Source organism: Halichoerus grypus, chromosome 5 (assembly GCF_964656455.1).
Source record: "Halichoerus grypus chromosome 5, mHalGry1.hap1.1, whole genome shotgun sequence".
Classification (NCBI taxonomy): domain Eukaryota; kingdom Metazoa; phylum Chordata; class Mammalia; order Carnivora; family Phocidae; genus Halichoerus; species Halichoerus grypus.
This window is the reverse complement of record NC_135716.1, coordinates 66,420,744-66,448,510: the sequence shown is the minus strand read 5'-3', so window position 1 is coordinate 66,448,510 and position 27,767 is coordinate 66,420,744. Positions and strand designations below refer to the sequence as shown.

The following is a 27,767-nucleotide window of genomic DNA, read 5'->3' as shown; positions in this document are numbered from 1 at the left end:
AGTTGAGATCATATTCTGAGATTCTTACAACAGTAAATACTGGCAAATCTAGACCTGTAATTCCAATATCCCAATATTCTAATTTTTTATATGTCTATGATACTATAAATCAATCACCTGAGCTTAACCTGAAATAGGTTTGCAAAAGCTTAACATCATATCCAAAAATAAGGATTAATCTTTCTCTGTTACATTATTGTTTGATTAGTCAGCCATCTGGTATTTTTGAGTTATAGTCGATAGTAGTGTTGCCAGGAGCGGCAGAATCCATAGCAAATCTACCCTTGCAGAACACTATATGCTAGGATTGCAAGGTGCGGTACACACGAACAATGCAAATGGCAGAACTAAGAACAATTAAATAGGATTTTTTTGCAATCTTTATTTGAAAGCTTATGTTCTAATGCTGTAGGTCAAGGAAGGTACTAAATATATAATTCTCTGTCCATTGTTATTCAGTGCTTTTAAGCTCATCTATAACCAGATTATTAAAAAGTACAAGGGAGATATGAAATGAGCTGGTAGAACAAATATTATATTGGAAAACATTTATTAAATACAGCATGTTATCAAGATAGTTGAAAATACATTAAGTCAGATTCTCTTGAGTGCATAAGCACCAGTAGAAAATTTGACACTTGATATAGTACATTAACTCTTTCATGGTAACATTTAGTGAGTCCTTTCCTCAGCCCCTGTGCATTAGTGAACACACATCATAAATCGGCTTCATCCTGAGACTGAAATCAATTCTCTCATCTCATAGTAGATGCCACTATTTCGGCAGTGGGTTATGATTCCTGGAAAATAACTACCTGATTCCTTGAAGATTTCACATACTCTGTTCCTATAACTCAGCTTCTAACAGTGATGGGAAAAAAACATGCTGTTGTATACATTTGTGCACAAATAAATTCATAGTTTGCAACTTCAATCAGCTTTCTCAACCCTTTCTAGTAATACCTGTTTAGTCAGCTTCCTTGATCATTGCCACAATAGCACAATAACTATTTTTATTAGACATAATTGACATATGATAAATGATACATATTTAAAGTGTAGAGTTTCGTAACTTTTGACATATTTAAACACATATGAAACCATAAACACAGTCAAGATAACAGACATATCCCACACCCCCAAAGGTTTCCTTGTGACCCTTAGGAATCCCTCTCTCCTACCCTTTCATCCCCAGGCAACCACTGACCTGCTTTGCTTCATTACAGATTACATTTTCAAATTTTATATAAAGAGACTCACAGTATGTATACTTTTATGTCTGGCTTCTTTCACTCAGCATGATAATTACAAAATTCAATTATGCTGTTCTTTGTATCAGTGGTTCATTCCCTTTTACTGCTGAGGAGTATTTAATTTTGTGAGTAAACCACAACTTATTTATCTCTTAACCTACTGATGGACATTTGGATTTTTTCAAGGTTTTGGCTATTGCAAATATAGCTACTATGAATATTCATGTACAAGTCTTTGTATAGGCATATGCTTTCATTCTCTTGCATAAATACCTAGGAGTGGAATGTCTGGATCATATGGTAAGTGTATATTTAGCTTTTTAAGAAACTGTCAAACTGTTTTCCAAAGTAGTTGTATCATTTTAAATTCCCACCAGTTTTCTTTTGATTAGTGTTAGCATAGTATATCTTTTTCCATCTTTCTTTTATTCTTAAACTATTTATGTCTATATATTTAAAGTGGGTTTCTTATACACAGCATATAGTTGAGTCTTTCTTTTTTATCTAGTCTGACAACCTCTGCCTTTTAGTTGGGGGTGCTTACACAATTTACATTTAATGTGATTATTGATACAGTGTTGTCAAAATCTACCATCTTGTTACAGGTTTTCTGTCTATCTCATGTGTTCTTTGTTCATCTTTTCCTCTTTTTCTGCATTCTTTTAGATTGATGCAGTATTTTTTTCTGATTACACTATTCCCTTTGTTGGCTATCATTCATTTTGTGTGTGTGTGTGTGTGTGTGTGTGTGTGTGTGTCTATAGCAATTGCTTTGGATTTTAGTATACATCCTCAGCTAATCAGTCTACCTTCAACTAATACTATAAAACTTTACATATGGTATAAGAACCTTAAAATAATACACTTTCATTGCTGTGTAGTCTTCACAACCATTGTGCTATTGTTCCAAACACTACTAAATACATTATAAAGCTCACACTATTTTGTCACTACTTTTGCTTTCAATAGTCAATTGTATTTTAAAGAGATTTTTTAAATGAGATTTATAATGACTCATATTTTTACCGTTTCTAGTGCCCTACATTCCTCTGTATAAATCTAGAGTTCCATCTGCTATCATCTGCCTTCAAAGTGAAGGCCTTGCAGCATTTCTTGTCAGGCAGGTCTGCTGGTTATTAACTCTTCCAGCTTTTATTTCTCTGAACAAGGTCTTATTTAACTTTAATTCTGAAAGATATTTTTGATGATGGTTTTTCTTTCTTTCAGTACTTTAGAGATGCTGCTCCACTGATTTGCAGTAGAATGTTCCACACATTGTTTTCAGTGAGAAGTCTGTCATTCTTATCTTTGTTCTTCCATATCTAATATGTAATTTTTCTCTGAGTCCTTAGAGACATTTTTTAACACTGGTTTCTTTAACACCTCTTTAACACTTTAGTATGATGTGCTTTTTGAAGCTTTCTTCAAGTGCCGTGTACTAGGATTTATATAATTTTGCTCAAAGTCTGAAAAATTTCAGCCATTATTTCTTGAAATATTTTTATAACCCTCCCTTCAGGAATTCCAATTTCACATATATTAGGCAGCTTTACATTGTTCCACTAGTCATTAATGACTTATCTTTCAGTCATTTTTCTTTTTGTGTATCATCTTGGATAGTCAATTTTACTTTGTCTTCAAGTTCATTGCTCTTTTCTTCTGTAATTTCTAAACTGCTGTCAATACCATCCAGTGTGTTTTTCATGTAAGACAGTCTTTTTCTTTTATCTCTAGAAGTTTTATATCTTTTTCATATATATATTCCATGTCTCTACTTAACATGTTCAATCCTTCCTCTACCTTCTTGAACATATAGAATATAGTTATAATAACTATTTTAGTGTATTTGTCTAGAAGATCTATCATTTGTGTAATTTCTGTGTCTGTTTCTGTTGACGGACTTTTCTCTTTATTATGTGTCATATTTTCCTGCCTCTCTGCATGCCTGGCAATTTTTGATTGGATGTGAGACATTGTAAATTTTACCTTCTTGGGTACAGGAAAGTTTGTATTCCTATAAATATTCCTTAGTGCTGAATATTTTTGTATCCCTCTATATAGTCTTGAACATTTTTCTGAGCCTTAGTCAAGTTAGTTAAAAACAATCTAATCCTTTTGAAGCTTGATATTTTTCAATTACAAGTTTTTCCACTAAGGCTAGTAGAAAGAGGTATTTTCCTGATCCTGGGTGAATTCCAGTGACTGTTTACTCTGTTACTTTTAAGTGGATAGTTCCTTCACATGCATGTGATGATCAGTACTCAGCTGAAGAACTGAAGGCATGCTGAGGATCTCCACAGCTACTTCCTTCTCCATCTCTCTCTCTCCCTCTCTCTCTCTCTCTCTCTCTCTCTCTATATATATATATATATATCTCCTGCAAATTGTAGCTACTTTGGCCTCTCTGAAGTTCCACTTGTTTTCCTCAACTCAAAGACTTTAAGCTCCATATGGATTCCCCTTTCCTGTATTATGGCTGGAAACTCTCCAGGCAGCCAGCTGGGGTAACCATAGGATTACCTCATTTTTCCCCCCTCTCTCAGGGAAGGGATTACTGTCCTTCCTTACCTGATATCCAGTGTCTGAAAACCATATTTTTTATATTTTGTCCAGATATCTATTTTTAAAAGCAGGAAGTTCAATCAAGCCCCTATTACCTCATCTTAATCAGAAGCAGAATTCCACAATAAATGTATTAAATCTTTAGCATTTTCAAGTTTCCTACCCACTTCTTCCTTCCAACGCCTGTTTCAAAACCAACCTTACTCAAAACCTTGTGTATAACTTGTTAACTACCTATCTCTATACTCTACAGTTTATCTAAATCTATAACCACTTTTTAATTCCTTCCTTCCTTCCTTCCCCTTAAACCCAACTTCTCAGCTTCATCAGGAGCAAGTTTCCACTTATCATATCTTCATTTTGTATCATCAGCATCACCCTCTCTTCTCACTACTTCCCCTTGGCTGCCCTTTCTCAAAAGCAGTCCATCTTCTTTAAATGATGTTAATTCCCCAGAGTTTTGTCTTTAGTCATCTATGGAATCTTCCTAACTGTATTAGTCTACTCAGCCTACTATAACAGTACCAGAGATTGGGTGGCTTCATCAATAGGAATTTATTTTCTCATAGTTCTAAAGGCTGGACGTCCAAAATCAAGGTGCTGGCGGGGTTAACTTCTGGCAAGGCCTTTCTTCCTGGCTTTTAGATAGCCACCTTCTCACTGTGTCCTCGCATACACCTTTCCTTGTGCAGACTCTTCTGGTGTCTCTTGCTCTTCTTATAAGGACACTAGTACTAATGGATTAGGGCTCCACCTTTATGACATCATTTAACCTTAATTACCTCCAAACAGTCACATACTTTAGAGGTTAGGGCTTTCAAACTGTGAATTTTGCAAAGACACATTTCAAACCATAACACAAACTTACTTTATCCTTTCCCATTATGTCAACTCTTGACTGCTACCAAATTCAAATCTCCAGCCCAACCTCACTGCTGACCCCCAACCCATTAACCTAAATCTCCACTGAACATTCACACTTGGATTTGATACCTACATATTTCTTAATATGTTCAAAATTAAACTTCATTATCTATCCCCTCCACATCAGGTTTCCCAAGTTCTGTTCTCAGTAAATAACACCACCTTTCATCCAATCTAGCTACCAGAAACTTTACCCTCATGCCTCTCAATTACCAACTATATCCAATTATTTGCCAAGTCTTATCAAATTTGTCTCCTTAATATCTTCAGAATATGCTTCTATCTCTTTATTTCTACTGGATGACCTTAGTTCAAAAGCTCCACTTATGTTGTAATGTATCTTGTCCAAGCTCACCTCCTTCTAACCATGTTCCACTCTACTGTCATGATAATACTTTTAAAAGACAAGCCTGGAAATATTACTTGCATGTTAACATTCTTCAAAGATTTCAGACTATCACAGGTATCAGGATAAACCAAAAGTCCTTAACATGACCTAGAAGACTCTTCCAGGACTTATTTACTACATGCCTCTCTAACCTTTCTCTGCACCTCCTCTTTTTCCCAACACTTTATCACTTAAACCTTGTACTCGGTAGTGAATTATTTTTAATTTGTCAAATACAGCTTGCTATAGTAAGGCTTTATGATTTTGTGTTACTCTCTGGAGCATTCTCTTGGCTACTAGTTTTGTTCTTCAAAACTCAAAACAGACGTTATTTTCTCTCAATAGTTACTGAACTGGAACTCATTCTTCTTATCCTGGATTAGGTGTTTCCTTACAAGTTACTTGGCTTTCCTCTATTATATCTCTATGATATGTAGCATTTACTTGCCTGGTACTTTATTAGATATGGTCTTATAGAGAGCACATATTCCACCATTTTTGGGGGGGTGGAGCTGAAATCAAGAGTTGGGTGCTTAACCAACTGAGCCACCCAGGCACCCCCATATTCCACCCTTTATTTCTCCATAACAGCATCTAGTATGATAGCAGTTACTTATAAAAGTTTGAGGAAGGAAAGCCTTAAAAAATAGAGATATATAATTGATCTCATTGACCCACAGACTCACTCTATAAAACTACAAGATATCTAGAATATATTTTCATATATTATAAAAAATATATATTTTACATTCTCATATTAGAAAAATAGCTATATTAGAAAATGCATTGCTGAAAATCACCACACAAGCTTTAGTCAGATACAGATAATACACAAATTCACTCTCATGCAGGAAATTTATTTTTACATCTGAAACTGTAGGCTAGAGAGTTATTTACTGGAGCAGAGATTGTTATAAAGACATTTATGTTGACTTGATGCAGTTTGACATAATACTCAAGCATTAAAAATGCTATTCATCCAGGTTTCACTTCCCAGTCAGCTGGCTCATTACTTGATCCCCACTCTTCAAGTTATACGGTTCTTTGTAAACTCTCAAGCTCCCCTAGAATCTTAGCTCCAGATTAGAATTTCACTGTCACTCAATCCCACTTGGTGATACTTTTCCTACCACTCATTTCTACTCAAGTAACTAATTCTTCTTCCCAAAATGCTGCCCAGATGTGTCCAGACTCAATATTCTCTCCTCTTCCATAGCTTTCCAGATATTCACAGCCAACATGGGCATTTCTTTACCCATCTGAGCTGTCCTTATTTCCAGCCTCCTGACTCCTTTTGAATTCCTTCCTCAATCCACTCTAGTTCTTCCTATCACCTGCCAACTCCAACTATAAAGTTGCTGTACTCCAGATAAAACCTTCACTATCACATAGGCTGCCTGGCCCAGGAGTCCCAAATGGGACAGACATTCTCAAACCAAAATAATACTACGAATATTCCTGATGAGAGAAACTTTCAATCTCTATTCAAATTCTGCAGAAATACATTTTCAATACATATTCCAATTTGAATGTGTGAGTCATAGTGAAAGTCAGCACTGACATCAAATATGCCCTAGTCCTCTGCAATCAGCCTCACTCTGGTAAGTCAGAATCACTTAGAGACTTATATTAACTGTGACATATCCAGCCTTGCAGCTCTTTTCTTGCTCCAGCAGCCAGGATAAGTCCCATTATTCAGTTTGTCCCTAGTTGTCTTTAGTCTCTAAGACCAAACCAGACCTTCACCTTCAACAGGAAGTTAATTTTTGTTACTTCTCTGACCTGGACCCTGGGTCCCGGTTTTGATTATTGAATTTGTGGTCTGTCTGACTCACACCTTGCTGTGATAGTTAATTTTATATGTCAACTTGACTAGGCCATGGGGTGCCCAGGTATTTGATTAAACATTATTTCCAATGATATGTTGGACTTCATTAAACACAAAAGTTCTGACCTAATTTCAAAAAATCACAGAATAACATAAGTAGTAGAAAAAGTAAATTGCACTGAATATTTTAGTATAAATTATTTTCTATGACATATAAGGTAAGTTATAATATGTAAAGATAATGACTAAATATCAGTTTCCCTAACTGTACTTCCTGCCTTCAAATATTTGGAACTCTTTCCTGAATTCTAATATCAGAGATATGCAGTCCTCTATCACTTTGTGCAACCTTTCTCAGAAGAACTCACTAATTGCCATAAACACTGAAGCCAAGTTTCTTGAGTACTCAAATTGCAGTGATAAGAAAGGCAGTGTGAGAATGCAGGTGAAGGGGAGGAAAGGGAAGAAAAAAGAAATGGGAAAGAATTACCACTTATTAAAAGCCTACCATAAGTCAGGCTCTGTTGATTCAGTTATTTTATTTAATCCACAAAACTATCTTAGTATTTATTATCTCCATTTTGTAGATAAGAAAACTGAAGCCTAGAGAAATAAACTAATTTCCCACAAATGACATGGTTAGAGAGTGACAGAAGTCAAAGGATAATCCCAGCTCTCTCTATTTGTACACTCCGTGCTATTTCCATAAAACTGTGTTTTATGTATACCTACATATGATTCCAGTGTATAGCTAATGTACTTATGTATGTCCATATGGATATCAAACAAACAAACATAAGTAATCCTTATTAGAAAATAAATTATTGAGGACTGCCAAAATAATAGGTAAGTCTTCTTTATTGATACAGTCCTTTATTCAATACCTATCTATTTGGCAGTTACCATTGCTATTCTCTGGAAATTAAAAAAAAAAAAAAAGGAGCAGTCATAGACCTTAAAAAGCTTATAGTCTAAAGGTATAGAAGGAAAACAAACACATAATTTCTATACAATATGGTAAGTACTAAGGGGGTACGTACCACAGACCACTATAGGAATGTCAATCAGATGACTCAGAAATAAGGATGGGGACAAGAAGGGACATAAAATCTTAGAAGACTTCCTGGACGTGATGTTCAGATTCACAAAGGACAAGTAGAAATTACCCAAGTGGAGAAAGAATGGGAAGGTGTTCAGAATGCAGGTACAACATGAGCACTGAGAGGAACCTGAGCATTTGGACAAATACAAGTTGGTTGACACAGCAGATGTGAGAGCTCAAAAAAAAAAAAAAAAAAACAGAAGTATAGTAGGACTCCCACTGTGTTGGTTTGGGTGACTGGCTAGATTATGGTGCCATCTTTTTGGACCCCAAAATTGATGATGTTATTCCTCCATTGAAAACTCTTTAATGATGTGTGTTGTTATTAGAATAAAGCCTAAGCCCTAAGTGTGACCTATAAAACATCTGCCTCCTCTTCCATGATGCTCCAGTCTTTACAATGCACCCCATTTTTGCCCAGGCCAGGATCTAACACCTACTAGTCCTCTTCCTTGGAACAATCTCTCCCTACCTTTTCACACACATCTCTTCAACCTAAATGTTACTTACTCAGGAAAGCTCTCTCTGGGCTCTAGATTAGATTATGTTACTAGAGTACATCTTCTCATGACACCTTCAACTTTAGCTTCATAGTTCTTACTACAACTGTAATTATATAGTTACTTTGATTAATATATACTCAGTACTGCTCTCTTCAAAATAGTGTGTTTATTTGGTCACTCTTTATCCATATTGCTTAACCCAATAGCATTCATTTATGAGGACCCCATAAATACATGAAGTGGTAGATTCTGAAAAGAAAATAAGAGTTTTGTGGTAGGAAGAGAGTTTTAGAGCAAACAAGTTTAAGATATCTGTGGAACATCCACATGGAAATGCTCATAAGGCAATTTTCTTCTCAGAAATTTTGTTTTAGTACTCAGGTGCAAGTTCTGAGCAGAACACAAATCTAAGAGTAATTAGTAAATAGTGAGTACTTAAAGCTATGGGAATCAATGATGTAAGCCAAAGAGAGGAATAAATGGGAAGAGGGAAGATAGAAAAATGAGACCTAAGAGGAGCAGCCAGAGAGATGGGAAGAAAACTGGAAAAAATGGCAACAGATTGTCAAGGTAAGAAAACTTTCTAATAAAAAAACTGTGATACATGAAATACTTTTTTTTTACCTTTAAAAAGTTAAGTAATAAGGTCCAAATATATAGTGTTGGATATATCATATTATAGTGCAATTCTAAGGGTCATTGACTACCTAAAAAGGAGACACACACTTTCACAAAGTGATAGGAGGAAAGTCCAGAAGGCATAAACTCATGTATTCAAACATTTGACTCTTCTCAATGAAAGTCTACTAAGCACCAGCACCTGTGCTTATTCATGGAGACACAAAACAAAACAGATAATGTTTCCTATCTTTGTGGAGTTTAATGCACTGAGACCAGGGAATAAACTTAGCTTTGTTGCAATACAAGCAATTTAATCCTTATTTTCTTATACCCCAAAACTTCAGACATTCATGTTACCTATGTGGCCCCTTTAAGCATGGGAATTAACTCCAGAAAATAGTGTAGAAATGTTATAATCTGTTTAAATTGGATGTGTACACTAATAGTACACACAAGAACTATTCTAATCATGAAGGTCAAGGAGGACATCCCCAAAAAGGTAGTGAGTTGGGAAAATTAGAGATGACAGCAATCAAAAGAAGGAAGTATTTTCCATAATCAAAAGGTAAAATCTCAAAATTGAGTGGGTTTTAACCGAAGTATTTACAAGTGAAAACAGCAAAAGGAAAAGTAAGTGAATATTTTTTTTTAATTTTATTTATTCATTTGAGAGAGAGAGAGAGAGAAGAGCACAAGTGGGGGGGGGAGGGAGGCAGAAGGAGAGGGAGAAGCAGGCTCCCGGCTGAGCAGAGAGCCCTGACATGGGGATAGATCCCAGGACTCTGGGATCATGACCTGAGCTGAAGGCAGATGCTTAACCGACTGAGCCACCCAGGCACCCCAAAAAGTAAGTGAATATTAACACTCATGTCCATTTATGTGGTTTAAGGATAAAAGAAGGAACTGCTTCCACTTAGCATTATAGCAATATTTGATAGTAAAGCTTAATATGTTTTTGTACATAAGTGAAGAGACTATTTCTCCCCCAACCACCTGCATCCATCTCTGGATTCCTAATGGGGGGATTGATCTCCACTTGCTGAGAACCAAGTAGGCTTTTGTGAGGCCAGTTGCTCGGCCAAGGTCATAGGTACTCCAATGAAGGAACAACAGAGATGAGTGGACCACCCATGGCCCTGCCCTCTAACTCTGCTTTTTTTCTATTATTTCTAACTCCTATCTTAAAAAGTTACAAAATTCAAATAAATTAACCATATTTTCTCACCAGTGACCTTGATTTTTGCCTTCTGGCCCTGAGACACTATGGACACTAAACAGTATTTTCTTGAGACTCCTTTCCAAAATTGAATAGTTAATAATACATTGGCATTTTTGTAAACTTGTCTTTATGAAATAAAGAATTCCTTCTGCCTATATTTTTGTCTTATGTTTATTTTATTGATTATTTGAAATAAAAATTTTCTTTTGAGACGATAAACCAGAATATGTATTTAGGGAATCCCATCTGGTACCAAGTTACTTGCCAATAGAAAGGTGACATAGTTATCTGGAAGTTTTAATTCAATGTATTATTTATGGTGCTTTTAGTAGCCATTAGACAAAAAAGAAGTTACTTTTCTTTATCATAAAGTTATTTTTTAAACCATTAAAATGCAATTGTCCAACTTCTGAATTATTAGATTCTATAACTGTTTTAGAGTTTGATGTGAAAGATGATAATATCTAAATTAAGAGCAAGAAATATTATTAAATAAAAGCAGAGGAGAAGACAGAGGTCATGGCTTCTTTTTGTCAGGTGCAAGATACTCAAAAGGAAAAAAAATCATCACTTTTTCTTTCAGTGCATTTGCTCTTTTATCTTTCCTATACTATCTTTCTTCACTCCTCTCAGTGATTTTCCCTAATCATTCTTTTTTTTTTAAGATTTTATTTATTTATTTGACACAGAGAGGGAGAGCAAGCACAAGCAGGGGTAGTGGCAGAGGGAGAAGGAGAAGCATACTCCTGCTGAGCAGGGACCCCAATGCCAGGCTCAATCCCAGGACCTTGAGATCATGACCTGAGCCTAAGGCAGACACTAAACTGACTAAGCCACCCAGGTGCCCCTTAATCATTCTTAATATCCTGTTTTTTTTCCTATTTTCCCCCTAATCTTCAAAGTAAGATTAACTGATATAACAAGAAAATTGAAATCTGGGAACATGTGCGAAACAATTTTTTGTTGTATTTTACATATATCTGTAATTATAGAGCTTTCTTCCAGATTTTTTTTTTCTCCTTACATCATTGTTAAAGATTGGAAAGGAGCCCTCTTCTGTAATAGTATTGATACCTGTCAAGCCAATGTTAAGCCCAATCTCTACAGAAGTTTAAAAGGACCTTCTCAGGGAAACAATCAGCATATGCTTTTCCTAAAGAAAGTTGAAATATGAGGACTTTTTTTAGAATAAAAGAAAAAAGTAAAAGTCTAGAGTGACTTCCAATAACTACCTCAGTAGCAGAGTCAAAACCAGCAAGCATGCTTTATAAGACCACCATGATATCCATACATACACTCAATGTCTTCCACACTAATTCCCAAGAAATCATGTTTGCATTTTAGGAAGATTCAGATGCAGAAAAGTAGATGGTAAAAGTTCAAATACCTGTTACATGAGCTCTCAATTACACAGTAAGAGCATGAGGCAGCATTACAAAGTAGCCTATGTCGTAGAGGGTCCCACCAATGAGGGCAGGGCTGTTTCTCCATTTGTATCCAAGTTTGAGCCCAGACTGGAAACACTGGTGAAGCCAGGAGCCAGATCTTCCCCAAACCCTCCCTCTACTGGGGAAGGCAGCAGGCTTCAGTAAGAGCTACACAGCAGGAGCAATGATGGCAGCAGGTACAGAAGAAGCTGCAGGAAGAACTATGGCCACACTGAGCCAGAGGAGGTGCATGCCAGTAAGCAGTGACCAAAAGGGCCGGCTTTTCAGGGCACAAGAACTACCTCTGAGTGCTCTCGAGCTAGTGGGAGGGATGGGTGAAAGATGTTGTTTTCACAGAGAAGTAGAGAAATTAATTTGTTTGAGCATGGCTCTCTCTGGGCTTCTGTGGTGGCATGGCCGTTGGAAACATAGGTTACATGATTTTCTTAAGGTTTGTCATTGTTGTTTTGGTTAATCCTGCTGAGAATTAATGATTATAACAGTCAACATTTACAGAGTTGTTTTCAGTCACTGAGGTATAGCTGCCCATTATCAAGAACTTATAATTGTGCTTTGGGCATTATACTAAGTTCATATGCATTATCTCATTTGTCCTTTACAACAACCCTATGAAGTAAGCATTAGTACTACCTTTGACTTATAAATTAAAAAGGAAAAGCCAAGGTTTAGAGAGTTTAAGAAACTTATCCAAGTTTACAGAGCTAATAATACATGACAGAATCAAAATTCTAATCTGGTCACTCTGGCCAAACTCTCAACCACTATATTGCCAGATGGGTTCTAGAAACTGGGGACCAGCAGAATTGTCATATACTCAGAAACCATTTCAGTGGTACAAAAAATCCAAGATGCAAAGCAGAAAGAGGAAAGGCAGGTAGGCTCACTCCTTGAAGCCTATAATAGAGAAGAAAAGCAGAACTTGAGAAAAGGAGTTAGTCCTAAAAATTAACCTCCAAGCTTCTCAATAGTCAGGCCCCACACTGTTCCCTCCTGGCTCCTACCAAGATGCCACTGATTCCTTTCTGAATGATGTAAACACAAATCTTAACACCCTTAATATGATAACTCAGCAAAGACATCAGCTTCATGATCATCAAGGCTTCAATGAGAATTAATTATGCTCTCAATCTATCACGTTAAATGTGAGGCTAGTATGTCGATCGGCATGCACATGTGGTAAAACTCTCTGGATGGAAAGCTCCTTGAGGGCAAGAATTAGACTCCTGAGCTCAGCTTCCAAGGTTTTCACAGCTGTTTCCAGTCTACATCTCCAACCACAATTCTTATCATTCCTCCATACTAAACCTAGACATCAGGCTTTTTTTCTCTCCTTAGAAAGCTCCCCTCCACCTCCATTTCTACTTGGCAAAGTTCCTCTCTCACTTTGAAAGGCCAGCATAGATGTTGTCATTGGGGTAGTGACAGTGCCATGAGAACGTGGGGTCCCCACAATCATCCTCAGCCTCCCTCTCAAAGTATTAGGACAAGGTCACTGGGCCCTCTGCCCTAACCCCAGTCCTCCTACAAGCCTCAGCCCCTCACATTTAGGAATGCTGGAATAATCACTGTTTCCAGATGCCCTTGCCCCACCTTCAGGGATGACTATGTCTCCCTCTCTCTGTTTCCAGAGTACTTTATATATGCCTCCATTACAGCATTCACATTTTAATTGCTTTTGGTATGCTTGGAGAGCAAGTTTTAAAAAAAATGATGGATTTAGTATAGTGCTTAGAACATAACAGTTCCTCAATAAAATATGATTGACTGATTCAAAAATTATATCTGTTCTATTCTTGCATATGGCACTTAACAGAACTTTGCATATCACTATATTTGTTTAATACAATATATGCAAAACACATAAAAATAAAAAATAAATCCCATGATCCCATGACTTGTTACAAGTCTGCTTCCTCTACACTTGTTTACAATCTTTCAGTTTATATATTTCCATTATTCCCTATTTTTTGGCAAATGATACTCAATTGTTCATGCCAAAAATCAATAAATCATCCTTTGCTTCTCTATTTCCTGTATCCCCTACAACCAATCCATCATTCCATCATCAAAATATATCAAATATCATTCCTCTCCATCATTCATATCATTCCTCTCCATCACTCCTGACCCCATCTAGTCTTAGGTGATAGTAAGGACACTGAAACAGGTTCCTAATATGTTTCCTTGTTTTTACCCTTGCCTTTATAATCTAGTCTCCCTACGGCAGCTAGAGACACCCTGTTTAAAGTCTAATAAGACACTATCCTTCTTAAAATGCTTCATTGACTTTCCATGGCCTTTAAAACAAAATCCAACCAATAATCTGATTCCTGCTTCCCAAACCAACCTCAACTTCTACAGCTCTCTCATTCATTCACTGTGCTCCAGTCACACTGACCTTTTTCTTCCTCAGAAGGTCAAGCTTCTTGGGCCTTTGCACTTGCTGTCACTCTGCCTCTGTGCTCCTCCATCGCATCCTTCAGAACTCAGATGAAATGGCATCTCTACTGGGAGCTTGGAAGTATCCTCTACTGAGTTATCACATCACCTTGTTTTCTCCATAGCACTTGCTATAATCTGTAATTATCTTGTTTATTGGTTTTCTTGGTGCTATCTGTTCTTTTCCACCCCAATCCTCCACATACAATAAAATAAAAGCAATGTGAGAGTAGGACTTTGTCTATTCTTACATGTTGGCTGTTTCTCCAGAGTCTAGAAAATATTAGATGCCCAGTATGGATTTGAAAAAAGAATGGATGGATATATATTTAATGTTTGTTGTATGACTTTACATTCATAGTAAACTCTTTTTGGGCAAAGACCATGCCTTCTTTGGAGAAAATTTGATATGGCACCCTGGAAAGTACCACATGACTATTTTTTATATGTGACTATTTTTTTTACAAGTTCAATTTTAATTTATTATAACGCAGTAAGTGATGATTTTAAAAGCACAGTTTCCATCAAATTCACACTTAATTCTGGGCAAAAATATATTTTAAAAACCTAAATCTTAAGGCAGAAGTAAGATATTATAAAAACCAGCATGTCTAATACAGCCTGTAAAGTACCACGTGACTATTGAGGCAATAAATATTATTACGGATTTTGAAAACTCCATCAGGACTATCATTTAAAGTGACTCCAGAGTCTCAGTTTTCATGGTAGAAAATAGAGTCAAAGAAGCAACAACAAATACTTCTGACAAGTCCGTGCATAAGAATAGGAACCTACAAATACATGGCTTCAAATGATATTAATAAGATGTGAGGATTTTTTTTCCTGAGAATGCTTTGAAAATCTGAAAACTTTTAATGATATTTGCAAAGAGCAGGTCTCTGCTGCATTAATCTCCCTGTGGGCTCTAAGCACCCATGGAGTTTAGTGGTTCTATTCTTAAGAGGCTCATGATGCCTAGAGAGTCACATGATCAAGAGAATTGAGCTTAGTAATTCCACAAGAAGAAAGTCCAACTGAGGTAATGTATCTGAATTTAGTACCTAAATTAAAAGTTGGAAACTCAGCTTTCCCAGAAGTAATTTCTTCTCTCATCAGGGAATGTATATGCTATAAATAAGATCGTGTAGCTTGAAAGCTAATTGTTTGAGAACACCTAATTGAAAGTAATAGCTAATGAGAGGGTCGCATTAGTGACTTAATGTTAGTGGTCACATTAGAATCCTGCATTTATACAAACCTGGTTGACTTCCTCTTTCATAGATGGCATTAAGGGATAAGTAAATTATTCTAAGATCACTGCAGCAGCTGAGGCAGGCTGGACCTGCACCAAAGGACATTAAGGAACATGACAAAGAAGCTTGACTCCTAACTCACAGATTCTTAGAACTACGGTGGAATTCTGCCTAAACTAAAAGGAATAGAGTATCTCTGAAAGCAACCAATGAATACAAAGAGCAAATAGTAGAGTCCATTGTTTTAAACTTAATGTTTAGGAAAACATAGACAAATAAGGAAGCTAGAAAACAAATTAAAATGGCATCTTCTCCCACAGAAGTCTCTGCATTATACTAATGTGTTCTACACAGGGTGGGATTTGGGTTTAAAAATGAGAAAGTGTTTCCCTCCATCAACAAACCTGGCCTTGGAAAGAGGCATACAAAACAGATTCACACATCACTGTCTGACAAGATGTTCACTGATAATTTTAGCAGTGCTGAGGAACTTATTGATACACTTTTCCCTCATAGAAAAACATCTTAAACTCATGGAAAAAAAGAAATTGAGTACATAAAAGCAAATGGGGAATTTGAAACTTCACAAGAAAGTGAGTGTCTGAAGTAGGACAACTTATAAAAAGGTCAGACGATATGGTGATGCTTATGAATTTCCTTGTTATCAGCAAATTTCTATCTAAACTTTTGAACATAAAAACTTTTAAATAAAAATAAACTATTTGCAACGTGTTAACAACAAATTGACCTTCTTTAGTTTACAAATTACCGAATAAAATGACAATGTTACAGCTTTATGTATATAGATGGACAGGGCTCTCCCACCAGAGACCTTACTACTCTTTCTACAATATACAGCGGTTACATTGAACAGAAAGTGAGCCATCAGTGATTGGTTTGGGTGAACTGCATTAATCACAAAAAGCAGTTTTCATTATTTGTTAAATATTTACTACATATAATAATGAAAGAACAGATTTAAATAGCTAATTTTTCCAGTCCTGGGGATTTAGACTACCTGAAAAAAATATTCCTCTTTCTATAAGAATGTTTAAAATATCTTAATATGGTTGAGTTATTCACCAATCCACTCATTTATTTAATAAATATGTATGGAATGCAACTATGCAAAAGGGCAGAGATACCTACAAAGGATGATCGGGTATTATATTCATTATATTATTCCTTTCTGTTCTATCTTACAAATTTATTTTCTTCCCCAAAAGGAGGTTAACTGCCATCTCTCTCTCTTCCTCCCCCTCTCTCTCTTTCTCTCTCCCTCTTCTATCTTTGTTTGTTTATTTATTTATTTATTTGGTAAGAAAAGGGAGAAGCCAGCCCAAACAATCTAAAAGGAAAGACTAATCAACAACAGGGGCGCTTGGGTAGCTCAATCGGTTGAGCATCTGACTCTTGGTTTTGGCTCAGGTCCTGGGTCATGGGATCAAACCCCAAGGTGGGCTCCAGGCTCAGCAGGGAGTCTGCTTGAGATTCTCTCCCTCTCCCTCTGCCCCCCACTTCGCATGCGCTCTCTCTCTCTAATAAAATAAATAAATCTTAGAAAAAAAAGAAAAAGAATAATCAACAACAGAAGTAAATCTTAATCCATTAGGAAAGTCAAGCTGGAAAAGAGGACTGATGGGGATGCAGAGTATTTTTAACAACAAAAAGTTAAAACACAAGACATCATATTTAGCATAACAAAGTTATTTCCATATCTCACTTACTTGTGGGGGTGAGGCTTCCAATTTATCATCGGACATATTTAGGACTGTGGGAAAAGTGGGCCTGAGAGCAAGTGTTCTCAATGATGAAAAAAGCTAAGTGGGGCCAAGTAAATTAGAGACTGATACGTAAGTTACTCTTGGACCATGGTTACCTGAGACCTTGAAAGTCACTCCCACTTCCACATAAAAGCTACTAGTGGTGTCCATTATCACCTTAGTAGTCATTCACATAAGAGCCTAAAAGTCATAATGTTTAGGAAATGCTGAGAGGATTAAAACTGATCCTTCTCTTTCATATCTGAAAAATTATGTGCAAAGTACCTTAAATAAACAAATACCTGCCTCTAACCACATCACAATAATTTTTTATGTCTTTAAATATTAATGCTGAGCTATTATCATCTAGGCAGAGAAGCCACACTCTCTAAATATTTTGAAAAATACCTAAAAAATTGTATATACTATAAATTATATCCTTGATTTACCTGAATGAACTAAAGTACTGTTTAAGTTTGTAGTTTCATACTGAATTACGACAATATAGCACACATGAATTTAAGAAGGTTTATGATTAAAGTGATATCATGAAGCATAACTTCTAAAAATTAAATGTTTTAGTTTATATCAAAATATATTCATGATGCTACATGAAATACTAAAAACTACCAATACCTGATGAAGAGGAACAGTCCATAAACATAATCACAATAACAAAGCTCTGGAAACAATTAAAAAAATAAGTAAATAATTTTAAAAATATCCTAGATTCCAAGATAGTTCCTGTAACTGAGTATGAACCCAACCTGTCACAAAATTGCTTATGCTCCCAAATATCAATCCCCAACTGGGGAGAGGATTAGTCCTCCATCATGTAGGCCAATAATACTAAGAGAACATTAAATCCCAAGATCTTGGACAGGGATATTCTCTTTTTTAAAATGTAAGAAAATGCAGACCTACATTTTAGTGAAGTGGGTGATTAATAAAAACCATGTACCTAAGAGAATGTAAAACTAAATACAGCATGACTATTTAGGTCAGCCATTTTTCTATCTACTTCAGAATTAAAATCCGTAACATGAACACAGTTATTTCATATTAGAGCAGGCCAGCCCCTTCATTGCCAACCAAATTTAAAACTGGCACATAGTATTTATATATACCTTTATACCACAATATTTTCTCCATCAGCTGTGGACTGAATGTTTGTGTCCCCACAAAATTCATACATTAAAAACTAATCCCCAACGTGATAGTATTTGAGTTGGGGCCTTTGGAAGGTAATCAGGTTACGAGGATGGAGTCCTCATGAATGGGATTAGTGTCCTTATAAAAACAGACATCAGACAGAGGATCTCCCGCCTGGTGAGGATCCAGCAAGAAGGTGAGAAGACTGGCTATCTGCAAACCAGAAAGAGTTTCCCCAGCACACACTGGATCTGCTGGCACCTTGATCTTGGACTTCCCAGCCTCTAAACTGTGTGAAATCAATGTTAATTGTTAAGGCCACCCATTCTATGGTATTTTTGTTATTGCAGCCCAAACTGAGATACCACCATACAAATATATTTCAATAAAACTGGTTAATGTTGGGAAAATAGCTAAGCAATTCTATTTCAAATGAACTGTCAGAGACTATATATCTATGCCCCTAATAAAAGTATAGCAAATTTGATTGCATATGGAGAATGGAGACCAATATCAAATATAGCTAAATATCTAAAATGTAAAGTCACATTTTTCTTGTGAAAATAATAGATTTAATTCTCTTTACTGTACATGAAAAAGAAGATTCTACAGGAACACATAAGCATAACATACTCTAATGTATGGGCCTTTACTACTATGTTGCTTAGCACCTCCCTACCTTAAAATTTCAGAGTACGTGGCTAGACACTACCCTTATTCATACTCACATTCAGGAAATGTTTCCTGGCTCCTGCCTGTGGGCCAGCTACCATTCAAGAGGCTGAGGAATATGGGAGTACAAGTTTCTCTCCTTGTGCAACTTACATAGCAAGAAGAGAGGTGACATTACACATGTAAAAAAAAAAAATTAAAAGGTAATTACAGACTGTGATAAATTGGATGAAAGAAAAGAAGGAAGAATTAAAATGATAAATCATGTCTTTAAATAGTGTGGTCAAGAAAAGCTATTTTGGAAACTAAGGAAAGAGGAGGAAGCTTGTAGAGATGCATGGGAAGACTTTTCTAAGCAGAAAGAGTAAGTGCAACAGTTTTAAGGCAAATACTAACTTGATTATTTGTCCTTTTGAAGAACTAAAAAAAAAGGCCAGAGCCGCTGAGGGAAAACTCTGCTCCTGATTTGTGCTTTCAGCTCCTTGACCTCCTATGGCAAGCAACCAGAAAATTGGACAAAATATAAGAGAAAAACTTGTTTTTAGACATTTAAAAACAGGCAGTGCAACATGGTGACTTCTAAGAGAAAAGAAACACATGAAGTGACTTCTAGCATTGCCTCAGCTTTCTGTTTACAGTCTACAGACCATTTTTTGGAGGAAGAAAGAACAAAAGCTGAGCACAGCAAGGCTGAGGTAGCTGGACTTGGCATAAAAGAGTACCAGATAGGAGGGAGCTATATGTAAAAAGAGCTCCAAAAACCTGAAAGAGGCCTTCTTGAGTACTTGTTTGAATATAAAATTGCATTATGTTCCAGGTAAAACTTCATAATGCCAAACAAAGCACTTGGGGAAGCTAAATGATTTCCAGAGCTCAAGCAGAGCAGGGAGACATTTGAATTCCCATAAGCCAAGCAGAGAGAGTCTGTTCAACATCCAGGTAATTAGAGTTCAGTAGAGAAGGGTCATGTATTAGAAATAGGGCTAATAAAGGGACATACCTCAGAAATGGTCCTAGAATAAAGGTTTCTTTAGATCCACAAAGGATTAAGTTGCACTACCTGCCAAAGCAAGAAAATTGTTAAAGAAAAATAACAAAATCCAGATACTCAAGACAAAGGAAGAAGCAGAAAACTCTAAGCCATAGCCAGAAGTGAAATCAGTCAATAGAAGCAGGCCCATAAATATCATAGATGATGGACTTAGTAATCAAGAACTTTAAAATAATATTACAGATATGCTTAAGATCTTATGAAAGAAATATAGGAGCATAAGGAAAGAGTAATAGAAGAGTAATAGAAACTATTTTGAACTTCAAAAACTGAAGAATGCTATCTGAAATAAAAAGCAGTAGACGGGTAGATTAGACACTGCAGAAAAAAAGATCATTACATTTGAAAACATAACATTAGAAATCATCAAATCCAAAGCACACAGAATAAAATGCTAAGAACAATTCCCAGAGAATAAAAGTATTAGTCTCAATGATTTCTATGACAATACTGAATGGTCTAAAATGCATGTAGTTAGTCTGGAGCCACCTCTGCCTGCAACAGGTTGAAGGTAATTCAGAGGTCTGTGGAGGCAACCAGCATGAGTCTGCTCACCTTCAAAGTCTATGCATCACCTAAAAAAGACTCATCTCACAAAACTTTCACGAAGGTTAATAAGCTTTCACTGTACTCCATTCCTGACGGTCAATCTAAATATGTGGAGGAGCCAAGGACCCAACTTTAAGAAAGCATCTCACATCTCCAACATTATTGTGAGCCATATACAAGTTGGTGTCAGGAAATACACCCACAAACTAAGCCTCAGATGCAGAGCTTGGTTCAGTGGAGGTTAGATAGCTATGGATATCTCTAAAATGCACCTCTTGGATTTTTTCCAAGAGCTGGTGTTGTTGGTTTTGCTGGCATTGTTGGACTTCATTTGGCTAGAGGTTCAAAAATAAAGAAGCTCGTGTATCCACCTGGGTTCATGGGATTAGCTGCCTCTCTTTTTTATCCACAACAAGCTATCATATTTGTCCAGGTCAGTGAGGAGACATTATATGTCTGGGGTTTACAAGGATATATAGTCGTAGATTTGTGGAAGGACAACTTTCAAAAGCCAAGAAATGTGAAGCATTCACCTAGAAATAAGTAGAATGCTCCATGCTCTGCCCATTTTAATCTCTTATATATAAACATTGGAAACTCCATGCAGTAAACCAGTATTTCTATAGAAAAACGGTAGAGAAGAGTCAGTACTGAATGTAGTAAATTGGTTTTCTTCTTCAGGAAAAATGATACTAGGCTTCTTTGTTACCTTGGGTGATGCCATACTACAAGTGGACTAATCAGAAATCCTTTCACTTAGAGATAATGCCTCAGAACTCCTTGTTCTCATGTTGCTATTTATGTATATAATTAAAATTCAAAGTTAAAAAAATAAATAGAATAAAATCCACATAATTAGAGATACATAAAAAGGGAAGCAGAAAAATATCTCAAGACATTTGCTGAAAATTTTCCAAATTTGATGAAAACTAAAAATACAGATGCAATTAGCTCATCAAACTCCAAAATAACACAAAGAAACCCACAAGAAAAAGCATCATAATTAAATTATTAAAATCCAGTAATAAAGACAAAATTTTAAAAGCAAGTGGAGAAAGCGTAGATGTTGCATAGAACAAAGATAAGAATAGTTGCCAATTTTTAACAAGAAACATCGCAAGCAAGAAGACTATATATACAGTGACATCTTTAATGTGCTGAAAAAAATATGGCAGCCAAAATATCTGGCAAAAAAATAAATGAAATAAAGACATTTTCAGACAATCAGACAAACAAAAGCTGAGAAAATTTGAAAGTAGCAGACCTGCTCTAAAATAAATGATAAAGAAAATTATTTGGGTTGAAGGAAGATAATACCAGATGGAAACTGGGATCTACACAAATGAATGTGTAAGCAAGGTTAATATGTTGGGATATAAAAAGTCAGTTTTTCTCATTTTTAAAAATTTCTTCAAAAGACAATTGACTATTGGGTCGCCTGGGTGATTTAGTCAATTAAGCATCTGCTTTTGGCTCAGGTCATGATCTCAGGGTCCTGGGATCTAACCCCACAGTGGGCTTCATGCTCAGCATGGAGTAGTTATGTTAATACCAGACAAAGACTATTATCAGGCTTTAAGACAAGTGATATTATTAGAGATATAGCACATTTCATAATGATAAAAGGGTCAATTAACCAAAAATACATAACAATCTTATATGTGGCTAATAATAACACCTAAAATACATGAAGCTAAAACTAACAGAACTTAAAGGAGAAAGACAAATCCAGGTGAAGATTTCAACTCGCCTCTCAATGAATCATAGAACATGCATACAGAAAATCAGTAAGTGTAAAGAAAATTGAAACAGCATTATCAACCAACTTTACCTAATTGGCATTTATAGCACAGCACACTCAAAAACTACAAAATACACATTCTCCTCATATGCACACAGGACATTTACCAAGATAAATCACATGCTGAGCCATAAAACAAGTCTCAATAAATTTAAAAGGATTAAAATTATACATAGTACATCCTCTGATTGCAACAGAATTAAAATAGAAAATAATATTGGAAAGATCTCGAGATAACCCTACCAGTATTTGGAAATTAAATAAAATACTTATAAATAACCTATGAGTCAAAGAAGAAATCAAAAAGAAAATTTTAAAGTATTTTGAACTAAAATAAACAATGACAAAAGCACAATATGCTAAAATTTGTGGGATGGAGCTAAGGTAGTGCTTAGAGGGATTGTTATAACTTTAAATACTTATGTTAGAAAAGAAAAAAGCTTTAAATTTCCACTTAAGAAAGTTAGAGAGAGCAAATTAAGCTTAAAATATGTAGAAGGAAGGAAATAGGGGCACCTGGGTGGCTCAGTCGGTTAAGCACCTGCCTTTGGCTCAGGTCATGATCTCCGGGTCCTGGGATCGAGCCCGCATGGGACTCCCTGCTCAGCAAGGAGCCTGCTTCTCTCTCCCCCTCTGCCCCTCCCCCTGCTTGTGCTCTCTTAAGCTCTCTCCGTCAAATAAATAAATAAATAATCTTTAAAAAAAAAACAAGAAGGAAGGAAGGAAATAATAAAAATAAGAAAGGGAATCTATGAACTAGAAAATGGAAATACAGTAGAGAAAATCCATAAAATAAAAGCTGGTCTGGGGCGCCTGGGTGGCTCAGTTGGTTAAGCGACTGCCTTCGGCTCAGGTCATGATCCTGGAGTCCCTGGATCGAGTCCCGCATCAGGCTCCCTGCTCGGCAGGGAGTCTGCTTCTCCCTCTGACCCTCCCCCCTCTCATGTGCTCCCTCTCATTCTCTCTCTCTCAAATAAATAAATAAAATCTTTAAAAAAAAATAAATAAATAAAAGCTGGTTTTGGGGGGAAAACAGTAAAATAGATAAAGAGAGAAAAGAGAAATTACCTCTATCAGGATAGAAAATGGAACCATCACAGATCCTACAAACATTTGAGGAAGAGTAAGGAAACATTATGAATAATTTTATGCTAATAAATTCAACAACTTAAATAAAAAGTGAAAATTCCTTGAAAGATAAAAATTACAAAAATGGACACAGAAGTTGGAAATCTGAATGGATGGAAGGCAGTAAATAAAGGAAAGAGTAGTACCAAATGCAGTCAGAGAAGAGGATAGGGATCAGGTAAGGTAGAGTTTTATAGGGCAAGATCAGAGTTTAGATTTAAGTGTCAGTGTAAAAGATGGTTGAGAGATTTTAAAGAGCAGTGGTACAATCTTATTTCAGTTTGTAAGTATCACCACTGTTATGAAAACAATGAATTCTAGAGATACAAAATTGAAAGAAAGATGATTGAAGGAAAAAAAAGGGAATTATTTTAGTACTTCAGGCAAGAGATAATGTGGGTTGAACTAGAACAACATTAGTGTAGAGGGAAAGAAGTGGACAGATTCAAGATATATCGCCAGCTTGGCTCACATATTACAGAATTTTAAAAGTACATAACAACATTTCTTACTCAACATAAGAACTGTCTTCCAGAAAAATTTGCATTAAAGCAAATGGTATTTTCCCATTGATTTCCAGAGATGTTTGTTCTCTGAGAAAAATTATTCCCATATATGTAATAAAATTGCAATCAAGAGTGAAGCAATTAAAATATTCAATTTCTCTGATAAGAAAAAAATGGAAATACAACAAAATATTAACAGTGACTATCTCCAGAATGTGGTCTTAATGCCGATTTTGCTTTCACAATTTATGGTTATGATTTTTTAAATGCCATTCTCTTTAAATGACCAAAACATTTTGGGTCAGATATTTTTAAACACTGGAGTTAATTTCTAAAATACAATAGTAAACTACAAAAACATTAGCAATAGTGCTAGTTCTAGTGGAATTATCACTTGATTTGTTCTTCCTAGGATATAGTTCCCACTGAAGATGTAATTAGCCTTAATACTTTAGCATTCGACTATTTTTAATCAGTATTAAGCCATCATAAATTGTGTATATTTTCATAATTTTACCACCACTTTACCAAAAAAAAAAAATACCTATGTTATGTATTTTAGAATCTTTGGATGAGTTAAGAAGTATCTAGAAGTACAGACTAAAATAGTCAGCTGTTACTTCCCAATCTATAGCACTAAATAGCTAAGGAAAGTCTGTCCTTTTCCTAAGATAAACATGAAATTCACTTTAAAGGTTTATATGAAGACAGGCTACTGGCCATGAACCCACATAATGCCCTCAGAAGGAAAAAAAAAACAAGCCTTCTAAAAATTATTGACAGTTTAGGATTAAATAAGAGCTAACATCTTAGTTCATTTCAATCAAATGTTCTCCTTTTCTTCCAACTCAAACATGCATATTCTCACTTAGAGCCTAGAATCAAGCTTGAATTGAACCAGCCACTAGGAGTAAGTTTCATTTCAACTTAAACGAATTTCTATGAACATGCACAAACTGGAGTGGATAGAATCCTTTACCTCTACTTTGTGCATGGTAAAAATTTATGCATTTTTTATCAATGGTTAAAAAATTAATTTTTTGGAGTAAGGGATACTGAATTTTGCCCTACCGCTTATTTATTTTTTTTAATAAACTGTAATCTCAGCCAAGCTGTAGTAACCCTTACATATACATGGTTGCTAGGATCAGCACCATTCCAGACACATAATTCAGTTACTCTTTTTATTATTTGTAACCATACTAAACAATATAGATGTTTGTGTATTTAGTCAAAAATAAAAACATCAACCTTTGAAAATGAATATATATACACTTTAGATTCATACAGATGTTATATCTGAGTTTATGAATATAATCAGCATACATTCAGTTTTCAGATGGACTCTGTTCCCACTGTACCCGTCATGCTTTTCCCCCTGACATCTTGTAGGATGCTGTGACTGGATGATGATCAGCTTGTAAAGCTATTATGTAATTAAGATTAACTTTACAAAACAACTTATTTGTTTGGTGTATATCCTGTTGACTCTGACATTGTCCCCACCACACTGCTTTTCTTGCTGACCACATGTATACTTATTCCATTCAGTGCTTTTCACTCCTCTTCCCAGCAGGTGTTCTCTTGCTCTAATCACCAATGCCTTGTAGCACAGTACATCTTCCATTATGCCAAAATCTATTCCAAGAGAAGCTAAAAGTTATGTGGATTTGATAAATTTGAGGATCTATACTGCTTCGCAGTACATCTATAGGATATGCCTTCCTATACAGTAAGCTCACAATTTTCCTTCTCGTTTCCAAGTATTTATAACATCAGGCTTTTCTTCAAGTCAACCTGTATCACTGCCTAGCATTTTATTGTGGATGAGTAAATCCCCTAAGAGACCTCTAATTTGGGTCTTTAGTGCATTATGCATAGGAAAACAAAATCTAGTAAGTATGCCACCAAGATTAGACAGGGTTCTTAAGCATGATACAAACAATACTGTGACATTTCCCTAACTAAAAATAGTCTTTAACTTTGTATCAGACAAATAATGTTAAGAAGTAATATTTCTGCTAACTACAGTACTTCCAAATTCAACTCTGCATATCTTTATCTTCGATTTTGATTCCTTTTAATTTTTCCTTATTTAATCATTTCCCATTGATATCTCATCAAAGAGATTTAACACATAAAAATAGACCTACTCACTCAAGTGTTATACCAGGTTTTGACAGCCTCAGCCAAAATAACAATGCTACTTTTTTTTAACTGAAGAAATTAAAATTGTTTTTCTCTGAAACATTGATGAAATCAACTCGTAAAGATGGCAATCTTACTTTACATTACTTATTACCTTGTGTTGTAACTAATGTAAAAAAATGAAGCAAGTTATATAACTAAAAAATTATACTTAATAGTAAGGCATTAAAGATGACAATAATTTTGTGGCAATAAACTATTTAAATTATTTTTCACAAAGAAATATAGGATTAGCTGTTAAATAATGAAACAACTTTATTTAATAAAATGATAGTAAAAATGAATAACCTAAATAACATTATCCTAATTGTCCCCTAAGTCCTTACTACTCAGAGTATGATCTATGCATTTTTCTCACCAGGGAGTTTATTAGAATCTCAGGCCACAACAAAAACCTACAGAATCAGGATCTTTAATTTAACAAGATCCCCAAGTGATTTGTGTGTATATTAAAGTTTGAAAAATATTATATGAAAAGAAAATCCATTTAACTTAGTTAAAATTGTGATACCAACTCAAAATATCAGAACACTAATACCACTGTATTCAAAGATATCAGCTAACTGATATTTTAATTCTTAAACATCAAAAAGCAAACATTATTAATACTGAATAAAGTTCTACTTTACTTATTAGGATAAGTCACCAAGAATCTATGGTTTCTATGGTTATAAAACTTTCATCTCTTTATATTCCTATCTATTCTGTTTTACAGTGTGAATTTCTGCTCTCTGTTTTGTTAAGGAAAAAATAAGAATCATAAATTAGATGAGAAAGAGTTTATATTTTATCACATATCATTAGTAATTTTTTACTTAAAAATCTAAAATTGATACTTATCTTCATAACACAGGTAAATATCTATACTGGATTTTAAAAAACCAAAATATTGTTTTTCTTTATTGTTTAGAGCATGGCATGTAAATATTTAGAACTGTGAAATATGGCTGTGTCCTGGAATGTTCACAGGAGCCATCACAGGGTTTCAAAAACCCTGAGGAGTTTCTCCTTCATCCTAAAACAAGACAATGGCTTAAACCGAATCAAGACAATGAAAGAGTCAAGACAAGAACAGTTAGCCAGACCCTGCTCTCTCATGAAAATTTTCCAAATAAATTTACTTAATTTTGAGGGTGACTAGAACCAACTAGAAGATGATGTTTCTCACCCAAAATCTTTGCCTCACCTGAGACTGTGGAGGTAGACAAGCAAAGATTGGCTGATTTGGGGCCAATCATGGCAGATTGACACTGGATTGTCACTTAGCTGGTTATTGGGGAATCTACACCAATCCCTAGACAGTATGCAAGGGGGTCAAGTCAGAATCAGGCTACCTATAGAAATATTTTTTTAAGAGACATTTTCAAATGAGGAAAATATTAAAAAAACAAAATACA

General features: G+C 35.4%; 1 long non-coding RNA gene and 1 pseudogene across 2 annotated transcripts in view; one reads left to right on the top strand and one right to left on the bottom strand.

Moving 5' to 3' along the window:
• Positions 1 to 27,767, bottom strand: part of LOC118546386 (uncharacterized) — a 298,565-nt gene that overhangs the window by 224,324 nt on the left and 46,474 nt on the right. The gene's annotated exons all lie outside the window — the stretch shown is intronic.
• Positions 19,697 to 21,274, top strand: LOC118546392 (MICOS complex subunit MIC26 pseudogene; annotated as a pseudogene).